The sequence below is a fragment of the Hyla sarda genome, unplaced genomic scaffold, assembly GCF_029499605.1.
Source record: "Hyla sarda isolate aHylSar1 unplaced genomic scaffold, aHylSar1.hap1 scaffold_2192, whole genome shotgun sequence".
NCBI classification, from domain to species: Eukaryota; Metazoa; Chordata; class Amphibia; order Anura; family Hylidae; genus Hyla; species Hyla sarda.
In genome coordinates this window covers 1-20,730 of record NW_026608864.1, presented here as the reverse complement: position 1 = coordinate 20,730, position 20,730 = coordinate 1, and the positions used below count along the sequence as shown (strand labels likewise).

The following is a 20,730-nucleotide window of genomic DNA, read 5'->3' as shown; positions in this document are numbered from 1 at the left end:
CTCCTGGGCCTGGACACAGCAGCGGCTGCAATATCTCAACGGAGAATACGTTTATATCTATGTGTGTGTGTGCGCATATATATATATATATATATATATATATATATATATATATATATATATATATTTCTCCGCCGAAATCACTTTTAAACCCATTTCCACCTTTTTTTCCCTTCTCTTCCTCTTACTTTTTTTTCACGTTTTTTTACGTTTTTCTCCTTTTCGCCTCTTTTCTGGGCGTATTATTCTTCTTTTTCTTCTTTTTTTTCGTCTAATGCATACCCCATCAGTGCAGCAATGCTTATTCAATACCGCCAGCAGATGGAGACACTGGGGGATAATTTTCTAAGGATTTATACTGATTTTTCCTGTCTGAATTTGTCGCACAGAAAGTTGCAGGCCAAATATGTGTGACATTTCTGCGACTTTAGCTTCTAGAGCATTTTTACAACATTATACATAGGTGCTGAATACATAAAAAGCGACTGTTCAGCGACAGACAAGTCGCATCGGCTGAAAGTAGGCCAGAATGTCAGTCCATGTTGGAGCAGGTTTAGATACAGTCTAAAGCATAGATCTCAAAGTCTGTGCACAGAATTTAGCAAGGGCCTCGCACCTTCTGATGCATCAGGTAGGTGCACAATAGCATAGCCTAACCCTCTGTACTTTGGTCTATATTGATGCGGGACATAGACAGCCAGCTGATGACCAATCCATTAGTGCAATGGATGTCTGGAAGCATTTGTCTTTGCCTTTGCAATACCACAGAAGCAATGCATGGTCAATGTACAGCAATGACACACCTGTGTGAACAGCCAGGAGACCCCCCCCCCCCATGTTATGTTACATAGTTACATAGTTAGTACGGTCGAAAAAAGACATATGTCCATCAAGTTCAACCAGGGAATTAAGGGGTAGGGGTGTGGCGCGATATTGGGGAAGGGATGAGATTTTATATTTCTTCATAAGCATTAATCTTATTTTGTCAATTAGGAACATTCAGCACCCACCCGCTATCAAGGCAGCTGCCTATCATGTCATGCCCTACCTGCACAGGTGTGCTGGCTACTCAAATGATCCAATTAAGGAGGCCATTTAGTCAGCAGCAGCAGAAGTCCTGTGCCTGGACGCTCCAACAGGGGCCAGACACAAGCAGAAGCAGAAGCAGCAGAAGCAGCAGCAGCACCACCTTTTGTTTTTTGGCTGCAGCAGCAGCAAGGCCCACAGGGCTGGCTAGCTGGCTAGCCAGCAAGCAGGTAGCAATGAAAGTAGGAATCTTTCTTTTTAACCCTGTAAGGGGGTGGTGCACTGTACCCGAAGATACTGCCATATCGGGTCAATGCATAGGGCGACGGAAGCAAGCTTCGAAATCGGCCCCCGTTCTCAAAAATCCATTTAATATATGGTCCCCAGATAGGGGACGTATCAGATATTAAACTGATAAGAACAGATACTACACTTGATCTTAGCCAAAAGGCCGAGAAGCGATAACCGTGAAAGGGGCGGGCCCAACAAGGTCCCCTTCATGGGCACTATCACTGCTTGCTGTCAGGGAGGCTGCCAGACAATTTTCCATGCACACTCTGGGCTGGGGGGCAGTCAACCACCAGTACACACAGCAGAACCTAAACCCATACCATTATTGCTAAGCAGCAAGACAGGGGCCCATTGCACTCCCACGGGGCCTTTTTAAATGCAATCCATAACCCGGATTTGCCAGGAACCCTTCTTACTCCTCCTACTTGCATGTGACACTGGGCTTAGGATCTGCATAGGAAACACACACACAAGCACACACCTACCTTTGTTGCCTGCAGATGCCTCCTTGGCTGTCCCCAAACGGTATCAAACCAACACCCACGGGAAGCTGTAAGCATAGAGGACATGCCTGCACCCCATTGGACTTACCTGTGTGGGTTAAATCCGGGTTATTTGACAACCTATGGCGGTGATGGTTCTGCTCAGGCAGAGCAGTGCTGATGCTCCTCATAAAGCTGTCGCTGCTGTGAAGGTTCTAGGTGACATCACAAATCCCTATGGTTACATACACAACAAAGCTGGGTTGTTGTTGTTTACACTCTGCAAGGCCTGTGGAAGTGAGTGACATCATAGCACTGTAGTTCTGAGGGTTCAAGATGGATGCAACAATCTCCTGTTGCTTCTATGAAGGCCGTAATAGACGACATCACCAAACAGCTCCATAGTCACATACACAGCAAAGGAGAGATGTTGTTTACACCTAGTGATGTCAGTGGTATTGAGTGACATCACAGCACAGTGCTAAGGCTCCTGGGCCTGGACACAGCAGCGGCTGCAATATCTCAACGGAGAATACGTTTATATCTATGTGTGTGTGTGCGCATATATATATATATATATATATATATATATATATATATATATTTCTCCGCCGAAATCACTTTTAAACCCATTTCCACCTTTTTTTCCCTTCTCTTCCTCTTACTTTTTTTTCACGTTTTTTTACGTTTTTCTCCTTTTCGCCTCTTTTCTGGGCGTATTATTCTTCTTTTTCTTCTTTTTTTTCGTCTAATGCATACCCCATCGGTGCAGCAATGCTTATTCAATACCGCCAGCAGATGGAGACACTGGGGGATAATTTTCTAAGGATTTATACTGATTTTTCCTGTCTGAATTTGTCGCACAGAAAGTTGCAGGCCAAATATGTGTGACATTTCTGCGACTTTAGCTTCTAGAGCATTTTTACAACATTATACATAGGTGCTGAATACATAAAAAGCGACTGTTCAGCGACAGACAAGTCGCATCGGCTGAAAGTAGGCCAGAATGTCAGTCCATGTTGGAGCAGGTTTAGATACAGTCTAAAGCATAGATCTCAAAGTCTGTGCACAGAATTTAGCAAGGGCCTCGCACCTTCTGATGCATCAGGTAGGTGCACAATAGCATAGCCTAACCCTCTGTACTTTGGTCTATATTGATGCGGGACATAGACAGCCAGCTGATGACCAATCCATTAGTGCAATGGATGGCTGGAAGCATTTGTCTTTGCCTTTGCAATACCACAGAAGCAATGCATGGTCAATGTACAGCAATGACACACCTGTGTGAACAGCCAGGAGACCCCCCCCATGTTATGTTACATAGTTACATAGTTAGTACGGTCGAAAAAAGACATATGTCCATCAAGTTCAACCAGGGAATTAAGGGGTAGGGGTGTGGCGCGATATTGGGGAAGGGATGAGATTTTATATTTCTTCATAAGCATTAATCTTATTTTGTCAATTAGGAACATTCAGCACCCACCCGCTATCAAGGCAGCTGCCTATCATGTCATGCCCTACCTGCACAGGTGTGCTGGCTACTCAAATGATCCAATTAAGGAGGCCATTTAGTCAGCAGCAGCAGAAGTCCTGTGCCTGGACGCTCCAACAGGGGCCAGACACAAGCAGAAGCAGAAGCAGCAGAAGCAGCAGCAGCACCACCTTTTGTTTTTTGGCTGCAGCAGCAGCAAGGCCCACAGGGCTGGCTAGCTGGCTAGCCAGCAAGCAGGTAGCAATGAAAGTAGGAATCTTTCTTTTTAACCCTGTAAGGGGGTGGTGCACTGTACCCGAAGATACTGCCATATCGGGTCAATGCATAGGGCGACGGAAGCAAGCTTCGAAATCGGCCCCCGTTCTCAAAAATCCATTTAATATATGGTCCCCAGATAGGGGACGTATCAGATATTAAACTGATAAGAACAGATACTACACTTGATCTTAGCCAAAAGGCCGAGAAGCGATAACCGTGAAAGGGGCGGGCCCAACAAGGTCCCCTTCATGGGCACTATCACTGCTTGCTGTCAGGGAGGCTGCCAGACAATTTTCCATGCACACTCTGGGCTGGGGGGCAGTCAACCACCAGTACACACAGCAGAACCTAAACCCATACCATTATTGCTAAGCAGCAAGACAGGGGCCCATTGCACTCCCACGGGGCCTTTTTAAATGCAATCCATAACCCGGATTTGCCAGGAACCCTTCTTACTCCTTCTACTTGCATGTGACACTGGGCTTAGGATCTGCATAGGAAACACACACACAAGCACACACCTACCTTTGTTGCCTGCATATGCCTCCTTGGCTGTCCCCAAACGGTATCAAACCAACACCCACGGGAAGCTGTAAGCATAGAGGACATGCCTGCACCCCATTGGACTTACCTGTGTGGGTTAAATCCGGGTTATTTGACAACCTATGGCGGTGATGGTTCTGCTCAGGCAGAGCAGTGCTGATGCTCCTCATAAAGCTGTCGCTGCTGTGAAGGTTCTAGGTGACATCACAAATCCCTATGGTTACATACACAACAAAGCTGGGTTGTTGTTGTTTACACTCTGCAAGGCCTGTGGAAGTGAGTGACATCATAGCACTGTAGTTCTGAGGGTTCAAGATGGATGCAACAATCTCCTGTTGCTTCTATGAAGGCCGTAATAGACGACATCACCAAACAGCTCCATAGTCACATACACAGCAAAGGAGAGATGTTGTTTACACCTAGTGATGTCAGTGGTATTGAGTGACATCACAGCACAGTGCTAAGGCTCCTGGGCCTGGACACAGCAGCGGCTGCAATATCTCAACGGAGAATACGTTTATATCTATGTGTGTGTGTGCGCATATATATATATATATATATATATATATATATATTTCTCCGCCGAAATCACTTTTAAACCCATTTCCACCTTTTTTTCCCTTCTCTTCCTCTTACTTTTTTTTCACGTTTTTTTACGTTTTTCTCCTTTTCGCCTCTTTTCTGGGCGTATTATTCTTCTTTTTCTTCTTTTTTTTTGTCTAATGCATACCCCATCAGTGCAGCAATGCTTATTCAATACCGCCAGCAGATGGAGACACTGGGGGATAATTTTCTAAGGATTTATACTGATTTTTCCTGTCTGAATTTGTCGCACAGAAAGTTGCAGGCCAAATATGTGTGACATTTCTGCGACTTTAGCTTCTAGAGCATTTTTACAACATTATACATAGGTGCTGAATACATAAAAAGCGACTGTTCAGCGACAGACAAGTCGCATCGGCTGAAAGTAGGCCAGAATGTCAGTCCATGTTGGAGCAGGTTTAGATACAGTCTAAAGCATAGATCTCAAAGTCTGTGCACAGAATTTAGCAAGGGCCTCGCACCTTCTGATGCATCAGGTAGGTGCACAATAGCATAGCCTAACCCTCTGTACTTTGGTCTATATTGATGCGGGACATAGACAGCCAGCTGATGACCAATCCATTAGTGCAATGGATGGCTGGAAGCATTTGTCTTTGCCTTTGCAATACCACAGAAGCAATGCATGGTCAATGTACAGCAATGACACACCTGTGTGAACAGCCAGGAGACCCCCCCCATGTTATGTTACATAGTTACATAGTTAGTACGGTCGAAAAAAGACATATGTCCATCAAGTTCAACCAGGGAATTAAGGGGTAGGGGTGTGGCGCGATATTGGGGAAGGGATGAGATTTTATATTTCTTCATAAGCATTAATCTTATTTTGTCAATTAGGAACATTCAGCACCCACCCGCTATCAAGGCAGCTGCCTATCATGTCATGCCCTACCTGCACAGGTGTGCTGGCTACTCAAATGATCCAATTAAGGAGGCCATTTAGTCAGCAGCAGCAGAAGTCCTGTGCCTGGACGCTCCAACAGGGGCCAGACACAAGCAGAAGCAGAAGCAGCAGAAGCAGCAGCAGCACCACCTTTTGTTTTTTGGCTGCAGCAGCAGCAAGGCCCACAGGGCTGGCTAGCTGGCTAGCCAGCAAGCAGGTAGCAATGAAAGTAGGAATCTTTCTTTTTAACCCTGTAAGGGGGTGGTGCACTGTACCCGAAGATACTGCCATATCGGGTCAATGCATAGGGCGACGGAAGCAAGCTTCGAAATCGGCCCCCGTTCTCAAAAATCCATTTAATATATGGTCCCCAGATAGGGGACGTATCAGATATTAAACTGATAAGAACAGATACTACACTTGATCTTAGCCAAAAGGCCGAGAAGCGATAACCGTGAAAGGGGCGGGCCCAACAAGGTCCCCTTCATGGGCACTATCACTGCTTGCTGTCAGGGAGGCTGCCAGACAATTTTCCATGCACACTCTGGGCTGGGGGGCAGTCAACCACCAGTACACACAGCAGAACCTAAACCCATACCATTATTGCTAAGCAGCAAGACAGGGGCCCATTGCACTCCCACAGGGCCTTTTTAAATGCAATCCATAACCCGGATTTGCCAGGAACCCTTCTTACTCCTCCTACTTGCATGTGACACTGGGCTTAGGATCTGCATAGGAAACACACACACAAGCACACACCTACCTTTGTTGCCTGCAGATGCCTCCTTGGCTGTCCCCAAACGGTATCAAACCAACACCCACGGGAAGCTGTAAGCATAGAGGACATGCCTGCACCCCATTGGACTTACCTGTGTGGGTTAAATCCGGGTTATTTGACAACCTATGGCGGTGATGGTTCTGCTCAGGCAGAGCAGTGCTGATGCTCCTCATAAAGCTGTCGCTGCTGTGAAGGTTCTAGGTGACATCACAAATCCCTATGGTTACATACACAACAAAGCTGGGTTGTTGTTGTTTACACTCTGCAAGGCCTGTGGAAGTGAGTGACATCATAGCACTGTAGTTCTGAGGGTTCAAGATGGATGCAACAATCTCCTGTTGCTTCTATGAAGGCCATAATAGACGACATCACCAAACAGCTCCATAGTCACATACACAGCAAAGGAGAGATGTTGTTTACACCTAGTGATGTCAGTGGTATTGAGTGACATCACAGCACAGTGCTAAGGCTCCTGGGCCTGGACACAGCAGCGGCTGCAATATCTCAACGGAGAATACGTTTATATCTATGTGTGTGTGTGCGCATATATATATATATATATATATATATATATATATATATATATATTTCTCCGCCGAAATCACTTTTAAACCCATTTCCACCTTTTTTTCCCTTCTCTTCCTCTTACTTTTTTTTCACGTTTTTTTACGTTTTTCTCCTTTTCGCCTCTTTTCTGGGCGTATTATTCTTCTTTTTCTTCTTTTTTTTCGTCTAATGCATACCCCATCAGTGCAGCAATGCTTATTCAATACCGCCAGCAGATGGAGACACTGGGGGATAATTTTCTAAGGATTTATACTGATTTTTCCTGTCTGAATTTGTCGCACAGAAAGTTGCAGGCCAAATATGTGTGACATTTCTGCGACTTTAGCTTCTAGAGCATTTTTACAACATTATACATAGGTGCTGAATACATAAAAAGCGACTGTTCAGCGACAGACAAGTCGCATCGGCTGAAAGTAGGCCAGAATGTCAGTCCATGTTGGAGCAGGTTTAGATACAGTCTAAAGCATAGATCTCAAAGTCTGTGCACAGAATTTAGCAAGGGCCTCGCACCTTCTGATGCATCAGGTAGGTGCACAATAGCATAGCCTAACCCTCTGTACTTTGGTCTATATTGATACGGGACATAGACAGCCAGCTGATGACCAATCCATTAGTGCAATGGATGGCTGGAAGCATTTGTCTTTGCCTTTGCAATACCACAGAAGCAATGCATGGTCAATGTACAGCAATGACACACCTGTGTGAACAGCCAGGAGACCCCCCCCATGTTATGTTACATAGTTACATAGTTAGTACGGTCGAAAAAAGACATATGTCCATCAAGTTCAACCAGGGAATTAAGGGGTAGGGGTGTGGCGCGATATTGGGGAAGGGATGAGATTTTATATTTCTTCATAAGCATTAATCTTATTTTGTCAATTAGGAACATTCAGCACCCACCCGCTATCAAGGCAGCTGCCTATCATGTCATGCCCTACCTGCACAGGTGTGCTGGCTACTCAAATGATCCAATTAAGGAGGCCATTTAGTCAGCAGCAGCAGAAGTCCTGTGCCTGGACGCTCCAACAGCGGCCAGACACAAGCAGAAGCAGAAGCAGCAGAAGCAGCAGCAGCACCACCTTTTGTTTTTTGGCTGCAGCAGCAGCAAGGCCCACAGGGCTGGCTAGCTGGCTAGCCAGCAAGCAGGTAGCAATGAAAGTAGGAATCTTTCTTTTTAACCCTGTAAGGGGGTGGTGCACTGTACCCGAAGATACTGCCATATCGGGTCAATGCATAGGGCGACGGAAGCAAGCTTCGAAATCGGCCCCCGTTCTCAAAAATCCATTTAATATATGGTCCCCAGATAGGGGACGTATCAGATATTAAACTGATAAGAACAGATACTACACTTGATCTTAGCCAAAAGGCCGAGAAGCGATAACCGTGAAAGGGGCGGGCCCAACAAGGTCCCCTTCATGGGCACTATCACTGCTTGCTGTCAGGGAGGCTGCCAGACAATTTTCCATGCACACTCTGGGCTGGGGGGCAGTCAACCACCAGTACACACAGCAGAACCTAAACCCATACCATTATTGCTAAGCAGCAAGACAGGGGCCCATTGCACTCCCACGGGGCCTTTTTAAATGCAATCCATAACCCGGATTTGCCAGGAACCCTTCTTACTCCTCCTACTTGCATGTGACACTGGGCTTAGGATCTGCATAGGAAACACACACACAAGCACACACCTACCTTTGTTGCCTGCAGATGCCTCCTTGGCTGTCCCCAAACGGTATCAAACCAACACCCACGGGAAGCTGTAAGCATAGAGGACATGCCTGCACCCCATTGGACTTACCTGTGTGGGTTAAATCCGGGTTATTTGACAACCTATGGCGGTGATGGTTCTGCTCAGGCAGAGCAGTGCTGATGCTCCTCATAAAGCTGTCGCTGCTGTGAAGGTTCTAGGTGACATCACAAATCCCTATGGTTACATACACAACAAAGCTGGGTTGTTGTTGTTTACACTCTGCAAGGCCTGTGGAAGTGAGTGACATCATAGCACTGTAGTTCTGAGGGTTCAAGATGGATGCAACAATCTCCTGTTGCTTCTATGAAGGCCGTAATAGACGACATCACCAAACAGCTCCATAGTCACATACACAGCAAAGGAGAGATGTTGTTTACACCTAGTGATGTCAGTGGTATTGAGTGACATCACAGCACAGTGCTAAGGCTCCTGGGCCTGGACACAGCAGCGGCTGCAATATCTCAACGGAGAATACGTTTATATCTATGTGTGTGTGTGCGCATATATATATATATATATATATATATATATATATATATATATATATATTTCTCCGCCGAAATCACTTTTAAACCCATTTCCACCTTTTTTTCCCTTCTCTTCCTCTTACTTTTTTTTCACGTTTTTTTACGTTTTTCTCCTTTTCGCCTCTTTTCTGGGCGTATTATTCTTCTTTTTCTTCTTTTTTTTCGTCTAATGCATACCCCATCGGTGCAGCAATGCTTATTCAATACCGCCAGCAGATGGAGACACTGGGGGATAATTTTCTAAGGATTTATACTGATTTTTCCTGTCTGAATTTGTCGCACAGAAAGTTGCAGGCCAAATATGTGTGACATTTCTGCGACTTTAGCTTCTAGAGCATTTTTACAACATTATACATAGGTGCTGAATACATAAAAAGCGACTGTTCAGCGACAGACAAGTCGCATCGGCTGAAAGTAGGCCAGAATGTCAGTCCATGTTGGAGCAGGTTTAGATACAGTCTAAAGCATAGATCTCAAAGTCTGTGCACAGAATTTAGCAAGGGCCTCGCACCTTCTGATGCATCAGGTAGGTGCACAATAGCATAGCCTAACCCTCTGTACTTTGGTCTATATTGATGCGGGACATAGACAGCCAGCTGATGACCAATCCATTAGTGCAATGGATGGCTGGAAGCATTTGTCTTTGCCTTTGCAATACCACAGAAGCAATGCATGGTCAATGTACAGCAATGACACACCTGTGTGAACAGCCAGGAGACCCCCCCCCATGTTATGTTACATAGTTACATAGTTAGTACGGTCGAAAAAAGACATATGTCCATCAAGTTCAACCAGGGAATTAAGGGGTAGGGGTGTGGCGCGATATTGGGGAAGGGATGAGATTTTATATTTCTTCATAAGCATTAATCTTATTTTGTCAATTAGGAACATTCAGCACCCACCCGCTATCAAGGCAGCTGCCTATCATGTCATGCCCTACCTGCACAGGTGTGCTGGCTACTCAAATGATCCAATTAAGGAGGCCATTTAGTCAGCAGCAGCAGAAGTCCTGTGCCTGGACGCTCCAACAGGGGCCAGACACAAGCAGAAGCAGAAGCAGCAGAAGCAGCAGCAGCACCACCTTTTGTTTTTTGGCTGCAGCAGCAGCAAGGCCCACAGGGCTGGCTAGCTGGCTAGCCAGCAAGCAGGTAGCAATGAAAGTAGGAATCTTTCTTTTTAACCCTGTAAGGGGGTGGTGCACTGTACCCGAAGATACTGCCATATCGGGTCAATGCATAGGGCGACGGAAGCAAGCTTCGAAATCGGCCCCCGTTCTCAAAAATCCATTTAATATATGGTCCCCAGATAGGGGACGTATCAGATATTAAACTGATAAGAACAGATACTACACTTGATCTTAGCCAAAAGGCCGAGAAGCGATAACCGTGAAAGGGGCGGGCCCAACAAGGTCCCCTTCATGGGCACTATCACTGCTTGCTGTCAGGGAGGCTGCCAGACAATTTTCCATGCACACTCTGGGCTGGGGGGCAGTCAACCACCAGTACACACAGCAGAACCTAAACCCATACCATTATTGCTAAGCAGCAAGACAGGGGCCCATTGCACTCCCACGGGGCCTTTTTAAATGCAATCCATAACCCGGATTTGCCAGGAACCCTTCTTACTCCTCCTACTTGCATGTGACACTGGGCTTAGGATCTGCATAGGAAACACACACACAAGCACACACCTACCTTTGTTGCCTGCAGATGCCTCCTTGGCTGTCCCCAAACGGTATCAAACCAACACCCACGGGAAGCTGTAAGCATAGAGGACATGCCTGCACCCCATTGGACTTACCTGTGTGGGTTAAATCCGGGTTATTTGACAACCTATGGCGGTGATGGTTCTGCTCAGGCAGAGCAGTGCTGATGCTCCTCATAAAGCTGTCGCTGCTGTGAAGGTTCTAGGTGACATCACAAATCCCTATGGTTACATACACAACAAAGCTGGGTTGTTGTTGTTTACACTCTGCAAGGCCTGTGGAAGTGAGTGACATCATAGCACTGTAGTTCTGAGGGTTCAAGATGGATGCAACAATCTCCTGTTGCTTCTATGAAGGCCGTAATAGACGACATCACCAAACAGCTCCATAGTCACATTCACAGCAAAGGAGAGATGTTGTTTACACCTAGTGATGTCAGTGGTATTGAGTGACATCACAGCACAGTGCTAAGGCTCCTGGGCCTGGACACAGCAGCGGCTGCAATATCTCAACGGAGAATACGTTTATATCTATGTGTGTGTGTGCGCATATATATATATATATATATATATATATATATATATATATATTTCTCCGCCGAAATCACTTTTAAACCCATTTCCACCTTTTTTTCCCTTCTCTTCCTCTTACTTTTTTTTCACGTTTTTTTACGTTTTTCTCCTTTTCGCCTCTTTTCTGGGCGTATTATTCTTCTTTTTCTTCTTTTTTTTCGTCTAATGCATACCCCATCAGTGCAGCAATGCTTATTCAATACCGCCAGCAGATGGAGACACTGGGGGATAATTTTCTAAGGATTTATACTGATTTTTCCTGTCTGAATTTGTCGCACAGAAAGTTGCAGGCCAAATATGTGTGACATTTCTGCGACTTTAGCTTCTAGAGCATTTTTACAACATTATACATAGGTGCTGAATACATAAAAAGCGACTGTTCAGCGACAGACAAGTCGCATCGGCTGAAAGTAGGCCAGAATGTCAGTCCATGTTGGAGCAGGTTTAGATACAGTCTAAAGCATAGATCTCAAAGTCTGTGCACAGAATTTAGCAAGGGCCTCGCACCTTCTGATGCATCAGGTAGGTGCACAATAGCATAGCCTAACCCTCTGTACTTTGGTCTATATTGATGCGGGACATAGACAGCCAGCTGATGACCAATCCATTAGTGCAATGGATGGCTGGAAGCATTTGTCTTTGCCTTTGCAATACCACAGAAGCAATGCATGGTCAATGTACAGCAATGACACACCTGTGTGAACAGCCAGGAGACCCCCCCCATGTTATGTTACATAGTTACATAGTTAGTACGGTCGAAAAAAGACATATGTCCATCAAGTTCAACCAGGGAATTAAGGGGTAGGGGTGTGGCGCGATATTGGGGAAGGGATGAGATTTTATATTTCTTCATAAGCATTAATCTTATTTTGTCAATTAGGAACATTCAGCACCCACCCGCTATCAAGGCAGCTGCCTATCATGTCATGCCCTACCTGCACAGGTGTGCTGGCTACTCAAATGATCCAATTAAGGAGGCCATTTAGTCAGCAGCAGCAGAAGTCCTGTGCCTGGACGCTCCAACAGGGGCCAGACACAAGCAGAAGCAGAAGCAGCAGAAGCAGCAGCAGCACCACCTTTTGTTTTTTGGCTGCAGCAGCAGCAAGGCCCACAGGGCTGGCTAGCTGGCTAGCCAGCAAGCAGGTAGCAATGAAAGTAGGAATCTTTCTTTTTAACCCTGTAAGGGGGTGGTGCACTGTACCCGAAGATACTGCCATATCGGGTCAATGCATAGGGCGACGGAAGCAAGCTTCGAAATCGGCCCCCGTTCTCAAAAATCCATTTAATATATGGTCCCCAGATAGGGGACGTATCAGATATTAAACTGATAAGAACAGATACTACACTTGATCTTAGCCAAAAGGCCGAGAAGCGATAACCGTGAAAGGGGCGGGCCCAACAAGGTCCCCTTCATGGGCACTATCACTGCTTGCTGTCAGGGAGGCTGCCAGACAATTTTCCATGCACACTCTGGGCTGGGGGGCAGTCAACCACCAGTACACACAGCAGAACCTAAACCCATACCATTATTGCTAAGCAGCAAGACAGGGGCCCATTGCACTCCCACGGGGCCTTTTTAAATGCAATCCATAACCCGGATTTGCCAGGAACCCTTCTTACTCCTCCTACTTGCATGTGACACTGGGCTTAGGATCTGCATAGGAAACACACACACAAGCACACACCTACCTTTGTTGCCTGCAGATGCCTCCTTGGCTGTCCCCAAACGGTATCAAACCAACACCCACGGGAAGCTGTAAGCATAGAGGACATGCCTGCACCCCATTGGACTTACCTGTGTGGGTTAAATCCGGGTTATTTGACAACCTATGGCGGTGATGGTTCTGCTCAGGCAGAGCAGTGCTGATGCTCCTCATAAAGCTGTCGCTGCTGTGAAGGTTCTAGGTGACATCACAAATCCCTATGGTTACATACACAACAAAGCTGGGTTGTTGTTGTTTACACTCTGCAAGGCCTGTGGAAGTGAGTGACATCATAGCACTGTAGTTCTGAGGGTTCAAGATGGATGCAACAATCTCCTGTTGCTTCTATGAAGGCCGTAATAGACGACATCACCAAACAGCTCCATAGTCACATACACAGCAAAGGAGAGATGTTGTTTACACCTAGTGATGTCAGTGGTATTGAGTGACATCACAGCACAGTGCTAAGGCTCCTGGGCCTGGACACAGCAGCGGCTGCAATATCTCAACGGAGAATACGTTTATATCTATGTGTGTGTGTGCGCATATATATATATATATATATATATATATATATATATATATATATATATTTCTCCGCCGAAATCACTTTTAAACCCATTTCCACCTTTTTTTCCCTTCTCTTCCTCTTACTTTTTTTTCAAGTTTTTTTACGTTTTTCTCCTTTTCGCCTCTTTTCTGGGCGTATTATTCTTCTTTTTCTTCTTTTTTTTCGTCTAATGCATACCCCATCAGTGCAGCAATGCTTATTCAATACCGCCAGCAGATGGAGACACTGGGGGATAATTTTCTAAGGATTTATACTGATTTTTCCTGTCTGAATTTGTCGCACAGAAAGTTGCAGGCCAAATATGTGTGACATTTCTGCGACTTTAGCTTCTAGAGCATTTTTACAACATTATACATAGGTGCTGAATACATAAAAAGCGACTGTTCAGCGACAGACAAGTCGCATCGGCTGAAAGTAGGCCAGAATGTCAGTCCATGTTGGAGCAGGTTTAGATACAGTCTAAAGCATAGATCTCAAAGTCTGTGCACAGAATTTAGCAAGGGCCTCGCACCTTCTGATGCATCAGGTAGGTGCACAATAGCATAGCCTAACCCTCTGTACTTTGGTCTATATTGATGCGGGACATAGACAGCCAGCTGATGACCAATCCATTAGTGCAATGGATGGCTGGAAGCATTTGTCTTTGCCTTTGCAATACCACAGAAGCAATGCATGGTCAATGTACAGCAATGACACACCTGTGTGAACAGCCAGGAGACCCCCCCCATGTTATGTTACATAGTTACATAGTTAGTACGGTCGAAAAAAGACATATGTCCATCAAGTTCAACCAGGGAATTAAGGGGTAGGGGTGTGGCGCGATATTGGGGAAGGAATGAGATTTTATATTTCTTCATAAGCATTAATCTTATTTTGTCAATTAGGAACATTCAGCACCCACCCGCTATCAAGGCAGCTGCCTATCATGTCATGCCCTACCTGCACAGGTGTGCTGGCTACTCAAATGATCCAATTAAGGAGGCCATTTAGTCAGCAGCAGCAGAAGTCCTGTGCCTGGACGCTCCAACAGGGGCCAGACACAAGCAGAAGCAGAAGCAGCAGAAGCAGCAGCAGCACCACCTTTTGTTTTTTGGCTGCAGCAGCAGCAAGGCCCACAGGGCTGGCTAGCTGGCTAGCCAGCAAGCAGGTAGCAATGAAAGTAGGAATCTTTCTTTTTAACCCTGTAAGGGGGTGGTGCACTGTACCCGAAGATACTGCCATATCGGGTCAATGCATAGGGCGACGGAAGCAAGCTTCGAAATCGGCCCCCGTTCTCAAAAATCCATTTAATATATGGTCCCCAGATAGGGGACGTATCAGATATTAAACTGATAAGAACAGATTTTTATTTTTTTATCTAAAGCCGAGGAACGTGCTTTCGATTCACCTAAAGTGCAAGAAAAAGTGCAAACGTGTTACACTAAAAAAACGTGCACAAAGGATGCGGTCTATCGCAAGCCCTTCTCCGATAGGAGAGAGGCCCCCCAACAAACCTTACCCTTCGCCTCCGGACCAAAAGGTACCTGCGAGGTTCCAGGTTCGATGTCCCTTTTCGCCGAAGCTACTAGGAGACCACAAATGCTCCCGGCATCCCCCTTGGCGTTAGCCAAGGTATCTGCCCGCAGAGCCGATTACGGTAGGTACCCTGCGAAGCAGGAGTACCCGGGGTGTTTGCAGGGAGGTGCGGAACCTAATGGCCACACACACCTCCCCTAGACCGCCAGGAGGGACACCCAGAAGGGCTACCGCATCCTGACAAATCCTGTGAACACACAACACGCAAAAAGTGACACAGTGAGACAAAAAATAAATAAATAAGTGAATGTGTGCAGATATACTGCCCGGACATCCGGCCGGATCTATAAAAATTTCTCTGATCCTAGCCAGAAGGCCGGGAATCAAGAGGTGAGTGCCACAAGGTGAAGAGATTATGGTGCCCGTGCTTCAACTCAGTGAGCCTATTCTCCCAGTGAGTTTCGGCACCTCGGGGTCACCACTCCCCGAGGCACAAAAGTACCTCGGCTCTAGACCCTCTCAGCCTCATGGCGAGACCCGGAGGGAACAGGTCACATCGGGGCAGCCGTCGAGCTGATTCCTCAGAACCAGCCCCGGAAAGCCCTGGTACACCTGCATCCTCCATGCAGCACCCATCCCCACCAGCATGAAAACTGATAAGAACAGATACTACACTTGATCTTAGCCAAAAGGCCGAGAAGCGATAACCGTGAAAGGGGCGGGCCCAACAAGGTCCCCTTCATGGGCACTATCACTGCTTGCTGTCAGGGAGGCTGCCAGACAATTTTCCATGCACACTCTGGGCTGGGGGGCAGTCAACCACCAGTACACACAGCAGAACCTAAACCCATACCATTATTGCTAAGCAGCAAGACAGGGGCCCATTGCACTCCCACGGGGCCTTTTTAAATGCAATCCATAACCCGGATTTGCCAGGAACCCTTCTTACTCCTCCTACTTGCATGTGACACTGGGCTTAGGATCTGCATAGGAAACACACACACAAGCACACACCTACCTTTGTTGCCTGCAGATGCCTCCTTGGCTGTCCCCAAACGGTATCAAACCAACACCCACGGGAAGCTGTAAGCATAGAGGACATGCCTGCACCCCATTGGACTTACCTGTGTGGGTTAAATCCGGGTTATTTGACAACCTATGGCGGTGATGGTTCTGCTCAGGCAGAGCAGTGCTGATGCTCCTCATAAAGCTGTCGCTGCTGTGAAGGTTCTAGGTGACATCACAAATCCCTATGGTTACATACACAACAAAGCTGGGTTGTTGTTGTTTACACTCTGCAAGGCCTGTGGAAGTGAGTGACATCATAGCACTGTAGTTCTGAGGGTTCAAGATGGATGCAACAATCTCCTGTTGCTTCTATGAAGGCCGTAATAGACGACATCACCAAACAGCTCCATAGTCACATACACAGCAAAGGAGAGATGTTGTTTACACCTAGTGATGTCAGTGGTATTGAGTGACATCACAGCACAGTGCTAAGGCTCCTGGGCCTGGACACAGCAGCGGCTGCAATATCTCAACGGAGAATACGTTTATATCTATGTGTGTGTGTGCGCATATATATATATATATATATATATATATATATATATATATATATATTTCTCCGCCGAAATCACTTTTAAACCCATTTCCACCTTTTTTTCCCTTCTCTTCCTCTTACTTTTTTTTCACGTTTTTTTACGTTTTTCTCCTTTTCGCCTCTTTTCTGGGCGTATTATTCTTCTTTTTCTTCTTTTTTTTCGTCTAATGCATACCCCATCAGTGCAGCAATGCTTATTCAATACCGCCAGCAGATGGAGACACTGGGGGATAATTTTCTAAGGATTTATACTGATTTTTCCTGTCTGAATTTGTCGCACAGAAAGTTGCAGGCCAAATATGTGTGACATTTCTGCGACTTTAGCTTCTAGAGCATTTTTACAACATTATACATAGGTGCTGAATACATAAAAAGCGACTGTTCAGCGACAGACAAGTCGCATCGGCTGAAAGTAGGCCAGAATGTCAGTCCATGTTGGAGCAGGTTTAGATACAGTCTAAAGCATAGATCTCAAAGTCTGTGCACAGAATTTAGCAAGGGCCTCGCACCTTCTGATGCATCAGGTAGGTGCACAATAGCATAGCCTAACCCTCTGTACTTTGGTCTATATTGATGCGGGACATAGACAGCCAGCTGATGACCAATCCATTAGTGCAATGGATGGCTGGAAGCATTTGTCTTTGCCTTTGCAATACCACAGAAGCAATGCATGGTCAATGTACAGCAATGACACACCTGTGTGAACAGCCAGGAGACCCCCCCCCCCCCCCCCCATGTTATGTTACATAGTTACATAGTTAGTACGGTCGAAAAAAGACATATGTCCATCAAGTTCAACCAGGGAATTAAGGGGTAGGGGTGTGGCGCGATATTGGGGAAGGGATGAGATTTTATATTTCTTCATAAGCATTAATCTTATTTTGTCAATTAGGAACATTCAGCACCCACCCGCTATCAAGGCAGCTGCCTATCATGTCATGCCCTACCTGCACAGGTGTGCTGGCTACTCAAATGATCCAATTAAGGAGGCCATTTAGTCAGCAGCAGCAGAAGTCCTGTGCCTGGACGCTCCAACAGGGGCCAGACACAAGCAGAAGCAGAAGCAGCAGAAGCAGCAGCAGCACCACCTTTTGTTTTTTGGCTGCAGCAGCAGCAAGGCCCACAGGGCTGGCTAGCTGGCTAGCCAGCAAGCAGGTAGCAATGAAAGTAGGAATCTTTCTTTTTAACCCTGTAAGGGGGTGGTGCACTGTACCCGAAGATACTGCCATATCGGGTCAATGCATAGGGCGACGGAAGCAAGCTTCGAAATCGGCCCCCGTTCTCAAAAATCCATTTAATATATGGTCCCCAGATAGGGGACGTATCAGATATTAAACTGATAAGAACAGATACTACACTTGATCTTAGCCAAAAGGCCGAGAAGCGATAACCGTGAAAGGGGCGGGCCCAACAAGGTCCCCTTCATGGGCACTATCACTGCTTGCTGTCAGGGAGGCTGCCAGACAATTTTCCATGCACACTCTGGGCTGGGGGGCAGTCAACCACCAGTACACACAGCAGAACCTAAACCCATACCATTATTGCTAAGCAGCAAGACAGGGGCCCATTGCACTCCCACGGGGCCTTTTTAAATGCAATCCATAACCCGGATTTGCCAGGAACCCTTCTTACTCCTCCTACTTGCATGTGACACTGGGCTTAGGATCTGCATAGGAAACACACACACAAGCACACACCTACCTTTGTTGCCTGCAGATGCCTCCTTGGCTGTCCCCAAACGGTATCAAACCAACACCCACGGGAAGCTGTAAGCATAGAGGACATGCCTGCACCCCATTGGACTTACCTGTGTGGGTTAAATCCGGGTTATTTGACAACCTATGGCGGTGATGGTTCTGCTCAGGCAGAGCAGTGCTGATGCTCCTCATAAAGCTGTCGCTGCTGTGAAGGTTCTAGGTGACATCACAAATCCCTATGGTTACATACACAACAAAGCTGGGTTGTTGTTGTTTACACTCTGCAAGGCCTGTGGAAGTGAGTGACATCATAGCACTGTAGTTCTGAGGGTTCAAGATGGATGCAACAATCTCCTGTTGCTTCTATGAAGGCCGTAATAGACGACATCACCAAACAGCTCCATAGTCACATACACAGCAAAGGAGAGATGTTGTTTACACCTAGTGATGTCAGTGGTATTGAGTGACATCACAGCACAGTGCTAAGGCTCCTGGGCCTGGACACAGCAGCGGCTGCAATATCTCAACGGAGAATACGTTTATATCTATGTGTGTGTGTGCGCATATATATATATATATATATATATATATATATATATATATATATTTTCTCCGCCGAAATCACTTTTAAACCCATTTCCACCTTTTTTTCCCTTCTCTTCCTCTTACTTTTTTTTCACGTTTTTTTACGTTTTTCTCCTTTTCGCCTCTTTTCTGGGCGTATTATTCTTCTTTTTCTTCTTTTTTTTCGTCTAATGCATACCCCATCAGTGCAGCAATGCTTATTCAATACCGCCAGCAGATGGAGACACTGGGGGATAATTTTCTAAGGATTTATACTGATTTTTCCTGTCTGAATTTGTCGCACAGAAAGTTGCAGGCCAAATATGTGTGACATTTCTGCGACTTTAGCTTCTAGAGCATTTTTACAACATTATACATAGGTGCTGAATACATAAAAAGCGACTGTTCAGCGACAGACAAGTCGCATCGGCTGAAAGTAGGCCAGAATGTCAGTCCATGTTGGAGCAGGTTTAGATACAGTCTAAAGCATAGATCTCAAAGTCTGTGCACAGAATTTAGCAAGGGCCTCGCACCTTCTGATGCATCAGGTAGGTGCACAATAGCATAGCCTAACCCTCTGTACTTTGGTCTATATTGATGCGGGACATAGACAGCCAGCTGATGACCAATCCATTAGTGCAATGGATGGCTGGAAGCATTTGTCTTTGCCTTTGCAATACCACAGAAGCAATGCATGGTCAATGTACAGCAATGACACACCTGTGTGAACAGCCAGGAGACCCCCCCCATGTTATGTTACATAGTTACATAGTTAGTACGGTCGAAAAAAGACATATGTCCATCAAGTTCAACCAGGGAATTAAGGGGTAGGGGTGTGGCGCGATATTGGGGAAGGGATGAGATTTTATATTTCTTCATAAGCATTAATCTTATTTTGTCAATTAGGAACATTCAGCACCCACCCGCTATCAAGGCAGCTGCCTATCATGTCATGCCCTACCTGCACAGGTGTGCTGGCTACTCAAATGATCCAATTAAGGAGGCCATTTAGTCAGCAGCAGCAGAAGTCCTGTGCCTGGACGCTCCAACAGGGGCCAGACACAAGCAGAAGCAGAAGCAGCAGCAGCACCACCTTTTGTTTTTTGGCTGCAGCAGCAGCAAGGCCCACAGGGCTGGCTAGCTGGCTAGCCAGCAAGCAGGTAGCAATGAAAGTAGGAATCTTTCTTTTTAACCCTGTAAGGGGGTGGTGCACTGTACCCGAAGATACTGCCATATCGGGTCAATGCATAGGGCGACGGAAGCAAGCTTCGAAATCGGCCCCCGTTCTCAAAAATCCATTTAATATATGGTCCCCAGATAGGGGACGTATCAGATATTAAACTGATAAGAACAGATACTACACTTGATCTTAGCCAAAAGGCCGAGAAGCGATAACCGTGAAAGGGGCGGGCCCAACAAGGTCCCCTTCATGGGCACTATCACTGCTTGCTGTCAGGGAGGCTGCCAGACAATTTTCCATGCACACTCTGGGCTGGGGGGCAGTCAACCACCAGTACACACAGCAGAACCTAAACCCATACCATTATTGCTAAGCAGCAAGACAGGGGCCCATTGCACTCCCACGGGGCCTTTTTAAATGCAA

General features: G+C 46.2%; 8 non-coding genes and 2 pseudogenes across 8 annotated transcripts; all 10 read right to left on the bottom strand.

The window, feature by feature from the left end:
• Positions 1–1,298: 1,298 nt before the first annotated feature.
• On the bottom strand, positions 1,299–1,489 carry LOC130320283 (U2 spliceosomal RNA). Its single transcript, XR_008866212.1, has one exon. It is a non-coding gene; the product is annotated as a U2 spliceosomal RNA (small nuclear RNA).
• A 2,081-nt stretch (positions 1,490–3,570) lies between these two features.
• LOC130320281 (U2 spliceosomal RNA) lies at positions 3,571–3,761 on the bottom strand. The gene has a single exon (XR_008866211.1). It is a non-coding gene; the product is annotated as a U2 spliceosomal RNA (small nuclear RNA).
• Positions 3,762–5,834: 2,073 nt separating this feature from the next.
• LOC130320280 (U2 spliceosomal RNA) lies at positions 5,835–6,025 on the bottom strand. Its single transcript, XR_008866210.1, has one exon. It is a non-coding gene; the product is annotated as a U2 spliceosomal RNA (small nuclear RNA).
• A 2,083-nt stretch (positions 6,026–8,108) lies between these two features.
• On the bottom strand, positions 8,109–8,299 carry LOC130320303 (U2 spliceosomal RNA). The gene has a single exon (XR_008866229.1). It is a non-coding gene; the product is annotated as a U2 spliceosomal RNA (small nuclear RNA).
• Positions 8,300–10,387: 2,088 nt separating this feature from the next.
• Positions 10,388–10,578, bottom strand: LOC130320302 (U2 spliceosomal RNA). Its single transcript, XR_008866228.1, has one exon. It is a non-coding gene; the product is annotated as a U2 spliceosomal RNA (small nuclear RNA).
• A 2,081-nt stretch (positions 10,579–12,659) lies between these two features.
• Positions 12,660–12,850, bottom strand: LOC130320301 (U2 spliceosomal RNA). The gene has a single exon (XR_008866227.1). It is a non-coding gene; the product is annotated as a U2 spliceosomal RNA (small nuclear RNA).
• A 2,087-nt stretch (positions 12,851–14,937) lies between these two features.
• On the bottom strand, positions 14,938–15,116 carry LOC130320299 (U2 spliceosomal RNA; annotated as a pseudogene).
• Positions 15,117–15,808: 692 nt separating this feature from the next.
• LOC130320300 (U2 spliceosomal RNA) lies at positions 15,809–15,968 on the bottom strand (annotated as a pseudogene).
• Positions 15,969–18,063: 2,095 nt separating this feature from the next.
• On the bottom strand, positions 18,064–18,254 carry LOC130320291 (U2 spliceosomal RNA). Its single transcript, XR_008866220.1, has one exon. It is a non-coding gene; the product is annotated as a U2 spliceosomal RNA (small nuclear RNA).
• A 2,075-nt stretch (positions 18,255–20,329) lies between these two features.
• LOC130320279 (U2 spliceosomal RNA) lies at positions 20,330–20,520 on the bottom strand. Its single transcript, XR_008866209.1, has one exon. It is a non-coding gene; the product is annotated as a U2 spliceosomal RNA (small nuclear RNA).
• Between the last annotated feature and the right edge of the window lie 210 nt (positions 20,521–20,730).